Below are 7,858 nucleotides of genomic sequence, written 5' to 3'. Positions count from 1 at the left end.
TAGACCAAGCACGGGTACGGAGAAGATGGAGTTAAACACCTTTTGAGTTGGCAGAATGAGGAGACAAATGATCAGAAGTCCAGTCACTGTTTTCACCGCTCATGAGGGGGAGAGCCTTTGCAACATTCAGCAGGTCCCGCGATCTGCTCCTGTCAGTTGCTTCGGACAGACTCTCGCCGTTCTGCTGAAATGGTTGATTTTTATTGAAAAGCACAGGAATGTAACATACGCAGTTTGCCATACACACACGTAATTCTGCCATCTGCACCTGTAGACGCACATCAGCTAATAGCCTTGTTAATGAAAGACCAATTCATCCCAAGGACATGCAACCTTGAGATGACCAGGACACATCCTGCAACATCCTTTGCTAACAAAGACAGTTGTTCTTGTATTGAGGAACTGAAGGAAGGAACACTTTCACTCCCTTTTGGAGTTCCTGCAGCTGTTTAGAGCTCATGCAGGAGAGAAGCACAGAGAGGCCTTTGATATTATAACATGATTCCATAATGAAAAAAGTATCATATAACAATGAATAATAAAAGAGCTTATATGAGAGTTACATATATTTTCAATCCCCCTTTTGAACTCTTTTAAGAGTTCAATAAAGATATAAGAAATCAAAACAATAACACCAAATTCCATCAAAAAAAATCCAATAAGCAAAGTTTTAAAATACAAATACAAACAATCAATCAGATTACAGCTTCTCATATTTCCAGCAGTAAAGTATTACAAAAAACATGATCATATTTTTAACTGAACATGTTACAACATGAATGGATCGCATGCTCACCGTATGAGGGCGAAAAACCCTAATTGTCGTACGTTAATAGGGAAAATTCCCCCATGTCCCCCCATTTTGGGGCGAACGCCTTTTGGCACAGAGTGGGCATGCCTAGGACATCAATGATCAAAAAATAAAAACAACACAATCAAAAAACTCATAGAAATGAACAGGTGAAGGGATTGTTACATAAATCACTGAACATTCTCACACTCTAACATCATCTTCTTCATCATGAGAGTCATCACTATCATCAGAGGGTTCCCTTCCCAAATAGATGTTAGGATTGGCTAGTAACAAGGGCATCTGGATAATTGGGTCAGCAGGTGGAGGAGAAATGGCAATGGTGATCAATCCTTGTAAAATAAATGAGGGTGTAAAATATAACCCTTGTAGAATGTTTGTATGGTGGTTACTTCTTCCCCCTGTTGAGGTCCCTCCACTGGCTCCAGGCAGCTGCAGGGGGTGATGATGTCACGATTCTCGTCCTGCAGGATGTGGTGGCAGCTTGGCATGCTACCTCGTCCCGCAGAATTGGTAGCTTGGCACGCTACTGTAGTCAGCTACTTCTCTTCCTGGTTTTTGGATCCTTTTTCTGGTCAGGCAGATGTCGGCTGCTTCTCTTCCAGGTTAGGCTCCTCTCCTTGTGACAGGTTCTCTTGGACCTCGGTCAGGGTGCGGTGTGGCTCTTCCGCTGCAGCACACTGGGTCCAATGGTACCAGGAGTCTCCTTTGCCGTCCAGCCGGACAGCGTGTGACGTCCTCTCTGTGATCCTGTAGGGTCCGGTCCACCTCGGTTCCGTCCACTTTCTTTTGGTGACCTTCAGCAGGACCCAGACGCCTGGCACCGAAGGCGAAGTATCTTCGTGTGTGTGGTTGTGGTCCAATGAAGGCTTTCTCGGCTTGTGCAGTCCAATTGATCTCGGCAGATAGTTGGTAGGAAGATTCACACTCTGGCCGGACCAGAAGTTCCCCGAACCGATCGCCTAGGGATTAAAGGTTATGCACAAAAATGTCCTAGCTCTTACTGACCCTAGCCTCTGATACCTTCAACATCAGACACATACAGTTACGAACAGCAAGCGCAATTAAAGGTACAGTGACATCACGACATGGACACACAGACACACAAACACATACACATGCACATACACAGAGAGAAAGAGAGAGTAAGAATGTGTGTGGGAGAAAGAAATGAGTGGGATCCACTTTGCCACCAGCATCTCCACCTGTGTCACAGAGAAAAAATTACAAAGAAATTAAAACACAAAGCAAACAACAATAATTCAATGAGTATAAATGATCAAACTAAAATATACAACCATGCATGGGTTTTATAACAGTTCTGGCAACACTGGAGAGGAAGCCTTGTACAATGAATTCTTAAGATGTCCTTCATCAATTAGAGGTTATAGCCAAATTGTTTCAGGATCCTGAATTTGAATTGGTCAATTTACTCAGAATAGTCCAATGGCTTTGTTGATGTTTCTCAAGGCTCGGCCATGCCCATATAGATAAATAAACAAACAAACAAGACAAACACAGTCAAACACACGGTCCATACACGTCTCTGTGCCCTCACACACCAAGCAAATGTCAGACTGAAGCGAAAGTGTGAAAACACTTAACCTAACGCTAAATCAGTGGAAAGAAAAAAATAAGACCTAAAGCGTGTAATCAAATTAATCCAACAAAACTTCCCATAACTGCCGTTCTAAACTCATGTTGCGGTGTGATCTCTCCAATTAGAAATTAGGACAACCACTTTTACTATCAATTCAACCGAATAGTTTCAGGTTGTCCCTTACCTAAACTACCTGTCTTTCTTACCTTCTTTCTTTCTTTCTTTCTTTTTTAAGAACACTACTCGCACAAGAAATCCTAAGAATTAATTCACTACTTAAGGTTAATTCATAAATAACGAAACTGCAGTTACAGGTTTGTTTGTGCATAGTATTTGTAATCAGCAGTTTTTTTCCTTATCTCCTCATCTAGAAGTGTGTTTCTGTGCTACTTCTCCATCTATAACACAAGTTAGTATCATCCTTAAAGCGTCTGAAATTAAGCTGCATTGCTAAATCAATAACGTGATTTGTGCTAAGAAATACTCCCCTATCCTCTTCCTTTTTCCAGTGGCACTGAATGACAGATTTTAGATCAATTTAACGTTTTATTACTATTACGTTTCATTTAATTAATTTTGCTTTTTCTCTCTTATTTTTATCTATTTATTTATTTATGTTATTTACTTATTTATCATGCCATCCTGTGATGATAATCTTAAAGACTTTTTAGCCAATTGTCGTCAAAAAGGCCAATTAAAAATATTATGTTAAAGATTTCACAAGATAAAAATGTGAACATAATTTTTATCGAATGAGGGGTACCATTATTCAATATTTTTGTAACATTATTTTCTACGTTAGAACTTACAGCTGATAGAAAAATATAGGATCAGCTAGGTTTGGCTAGATCTGTTGGGAAACTCAACGGAGCTGAAACAACACTGTTGTCTCGGATGAGATGTTCCATGAATCATTTAGTCAGCTGAATGCCAAATTATTCATTTAATGTTTATTTTTATGCAATGAATGGAATGGGATGGAACGTTACTATAAACTGTCTGGAAATTTGCGCATGTTTGCTCGAAGGAGAGAACTGTTGAAGCCTAAAGCGTTCTCCTAGACTTATAAATAGACACCGTTTCCTTAACCAATGAAAATAAGTGATAACGCTGATGTATTCCGTTTTGAAAAGAAAATAAGGCTTTACTGCATGTCCGCTGCAGCTGAGAATCCTAAGACAATAAAGATTATATTGACGTCCAATGGTGAGTTGGGCTGAAATCCAGGTTACTAATCCTATTGTTTATTTATTTATTGTTATTATTATTATCTTTTTTTTAGGCTAACTATCTCAGTTAACTATGTTCTACAGTAGTTTAGTAAATTTTCCACAGTTCTGACATTTCATCAATTCAACTGGTTGTTGCCAAAAAGCCTTGTTCATTACCTGACTGCAGCAAGCACTCTTTTACTGGGTGTAACCATAGGAAACAGTCTCTTTTGAGCCTCTCTTTGTAAGTCCAGGATGACCACCGTCATTGATTAAAGTTCACATGTTAGCACACATGCTCCCCCTTTTGTACTTTGTTTCATCAGCAGCAGGGCAAATAAGTTTCTGCCTCTTTGTCCATCTTGTAGTGCTCCCCGTCTTGATGTTATAAGTCACAGTTTTTGGTGAGGGCTTCCAGGTTCTCTTTGTATAGAAGTCAGAGCCAAACATTCTTTGCAGCTGGTTGTGACAGGCCCACCCAGTAAAGTTCATGCCCGCCACAATGCACAGCAAACGTTTTCCTTAAATATGTTGATTGGGTTGAAATGACAGAACTTTCTCTTTTTACAAATCAAAATCAACAATGGTTTCTAATAATTAGTCAACTTTATTGACTCAAAGGTAAATCTAGACTACTTCCTATGCACAATTTGTTCTGAATCATCAAATCAGTTCTACACAGGTTTTAAACATTAGGCACAATCTATCCCAAATGCAAGATCCCTCCTTTCATTTTTTATTTATCTATTTTTATTTTAGGAAAATAACTACCAGTTTTTAACTCAAAACAGCCTGGTACAGTTTCTAGCCAGGTTACAGGAAATAATACTTAGTTTATCTGTTTTTTCATTATTCAGCGTCCCAAAATCCAGCCATTAACGTTAATGGTTCTTAATGTTGAGGCAAGACAATTATTGGATTTTGTTTTATAGCAAGATTTAACAAATATTTTATTTCTTGACTGATTATTTGTTAATTTTATGGTTTTCATAAAGATGATCCTGAGAAGTTCAGAGCTGCTTTTCGCAGCACCCTGTGCTATTTTTAGACTATGGGATTCTTGTGTGTAAAAGTGGGTGGAGTCAGGTCCCCAGGCTGAAACTCCAGTCATTCTCACTAAATCTGTCCGAGAGGAAGGATCTCCTGAATACCCTAACCAGAAGCCTTAAGGTACGTCCAAAACACCGAAAAATATCCTTTCTAAAGTCACAAATTGCTTAAAACTGCATGTTACACAGAAAAACAGAGAGAGCGACAGAGTCCAGCTGACTTCACGGCCCTTAATCAGACAAAATACTTCCTTTATAACCACAACCATACAACTTTTGTATTTTAAAGGATTTTCTTGTCATCACACTAACGATAAATTCTTTTTCTATTGTTTTTACAGTCTCTTGAACTAAATAACCGTCTAGCAAAAACATGGACCGCACCCTGTTTCTCAAGCAGCTGCTCCCTCTATTAAAAACTGAGTAATTCAGGAGAAGATCCAGCGAAAGCAGCATTTACTTCTCATGCAAGAAGACACGCATTCACTCATTCACAAGGCACAGAGACATTCTTTGTTTGTCACAGTCTTTTTTTTTTTTTTTAAAGTAAGTCAGTCCGTCACTTATTTATTCTCTCTCTCTCTATATATATATAATATTTTAAGCACAGAATTTATTTAACACTGCACTGGTTATTTTCAGAATTTAATGCTTACTATACTTTTAAGCAGGCCTTATGTAACATTAGAGCAAATCCAATTGCAATTTTTTGTGAGCGCTCTGAGGAATAGTTTATATATTTATTTTCTGCAGATCTGTTTTGATTTTACTGTTTAGCAGCTATCTGACTTTATGTATATGTATATCCATATATTTCTGAAATAAAGCTGTCATATACAACCTTACTTGCATTTCTTATTGGTTTTTTTTTTCCTTTTTTATCTCCAGGCCACTTAACCCCCAGATCGGGGTCCCTCACATGCTGCCCCGCACACAAATGATTATCACGCTTGTACACTACATATGTATATAAATGTATACACATATACATACATACACACATACATATACATATGTTACTTTAAAAACCTTTTATTTATTAACTTATGGTGTTCTGTTCAAAGACTGATCAGAACAGGGTTGCAGAATTTGAATTTTGCGTAGCTCCAAACATTAATTTTAGCACTGCAGTGTAATTTACATATAAGAGTTGCAACTTTTTAAAGCTCTCATTTATCTTATTTATTTATTTTCTGGTACCGCATCAGGCCTTCACACACACATCCAGCGCTGTACACACACACACACACGGAGCTCCCAAAACTCTGCTCTGCATTCTGCACTCTCCTAGTGCTGCACTTTCAATCCAGAGCCGTAAGCAGCCTCTTGCTGCACCTCACACACACAGGCTGAACTCAGCTTACACACACAGTGAAGCTTGTCTACAGCTGTGCCTTTTTCTCTCGATTCTGCAGCCTTCACTTCCCAAATCTTGCTCCAGTTACCTCTACTGTTAACATCTACCCCTTTTTCCTTCATCGCCTTTTCTGCTGACTTTCTCAATAAAACCTTATTTCTCGTGGCTTCAACTGGGCTGCTTGTCATATTTTAAACATTGCTCATTTTATGCAAAAACAGTTACCTTAGAACATTTTTCTCATCTCATGCAAAGGTCCTCGACCTTTCGAATTTAGGGAGCTCTCTTTAGCCTCCCAGGCCCTTAACCCATACCAGGTCCTCGACCTGTACTTTAAAATTTAGGGAGCTCTCTTTAGCCTCCCAGGGCCTTAACCTAAACCAGGTCCTTGACCTGTGCTTCAAAATTTAGGGAGCTCTCTTTAGCCTCCCAGGGCCTTAACCCGAACCAGGTCCCTGACCTGCAGTATTTTAGGGTTCCCACCCCTAAGGCCCTACCCTAGCTTAATATAACCTCGTTATATTTTCTATTCGCTCGTCAGCAAATAGTGTGGTCAGCCACGACCTGGAAAATGGAACTTTAGGGCTCTTCTAATAACCCTGGCCCTCCATCCCTCTTCTGTACTATTTCCTTATCTCATTTATCATTAAACCATTGTAAAATCCTTATCTTATTTTACCATTAAACCATTACAAAAAATCTCTTATTTTTCTGCACTTGTCTCCACTTTCTTCTCCAACTATTATTTTAGGACCACAGCTACTATGATTCTGGACACAAAGGCTTTGGATAAATCCAATGAGCAGTTTTTAGAAATAAGGTTCTGCTCACCTTGTTTTCCACCGCGGTGTTCTGTGCCAAGATCGTTCACTGGGTCGGTTGGTCAAATTGTCCTCCAAAAACTCCTTTTTCTTCAAAAAGAAAAAATCCTGTTCGTGACGCCAAATTTGTTGGTCTTTCTGCTGTTAGACCAAGCACGGGTACGGAGAAGATGGAGTTAAACACCTTTTGAGTTGGCAGAATGAGGAGACAAATGATCAGAAGTCCAGTCACTGTTTTCACCGCTCATGAGGGGGAGAGCCTTTGCAACATTCAGCAGGTCCCGCGATCTGCTCCTGTCAGTTGCTTCGGACAGACTCTCGCCGTTCTGCTGAAACGGCTGATTTTTATTGAAAAGCACAGGAATGTAACATACGCAGTTTGCCATACACACACGTAATTCTGCCACCTGCACCTGTAGACGCACGTCAGCTAATAGCCTTGTTAATGAAAGACCAATTCATCCCAAGGACATGCAACCTTGAGATGACCAGGACACATCCTGCAACATCCTTTGCTAACAAAGACAGTTGTTCTTGTATTGAGGAACTGAAGGAAGGAACACTTTCACTCCCTTTTGGAGTTCCTGCAGCTGTTTAGAGCTCATGCAGGAGAGAAGCACAAAGAGGCCTTTGATATTATAACATGATTCCATAATGAAAAAAGTATCATATAACAATGAATAATAAAAGAGCTTATATGAGAGTTACATATATTTTCATCATCCAGGAGCAGGGATCGAATTATGGGGGAGCTGTTTGTCCTACACATCCAGGGGAGCCGGAAAAAAAAGTCTTCTACCTATAGTACATCATTTATGGACTCTTTTGAGCAGAGAGCACAGACAGCGGCACAGCGCTGATCCGTTGTTGCGCAGCGCTCCAGGCTGCTGCTTCCAGCGCACGGTCCATTCTCAAAGTGGCGAAACCAAAAAACTATAATTAACACACGATCGTTCATGTCCGCACATGTTCTCTTCTTTCTGTCTTATTTGTGCCTGAAGCGCTCTGC

General features: G+C 39.8%; 1 long non-coding RNA gene across 1 annotated transcript; it reads left to right on the top strand.

The window, feature by feature from the left end:
* Nucleotides 1-3,640: 3,640 nt before the first annotated feature.
* LOC139062066 (uncharacterized) lies at nucleotides 3,641-5,516 on the top strand. Its single transcript, XR_011515653.1, has 2 exons — nucleotides 3,641-4,792; nucleotides 5,013-5,516. It is a non-coding gene; the product is annotated as an uncharacterized lncRNA (long non-coding RNA).
* The last annotated feature ends 2,342 nt before the right edge of the window (nucleotides 5,517-7,858 follow it).

This window comes from Nothobranchius furzeri, chromosome 12, assembly GCF_043380555.1.
Source record: "Nothobranchius furzeri strain GRZ-AD chromosome 12, NfurGRZ-RIMD1, whole genome shotgun sequence".
Lineage (NCBI taxonomy): Eukaryota > Metazoa > Chordata > Actinopteri > Cyprinodontiformes > Nothobranchiidae > Nothobranchius > Nothobranchius furzeri.
The sequence above is the reverse complement of the archived record's forward strand: the minus strand, read 5'-3'. Positions and strand labels throughout refer to the sequence as shown.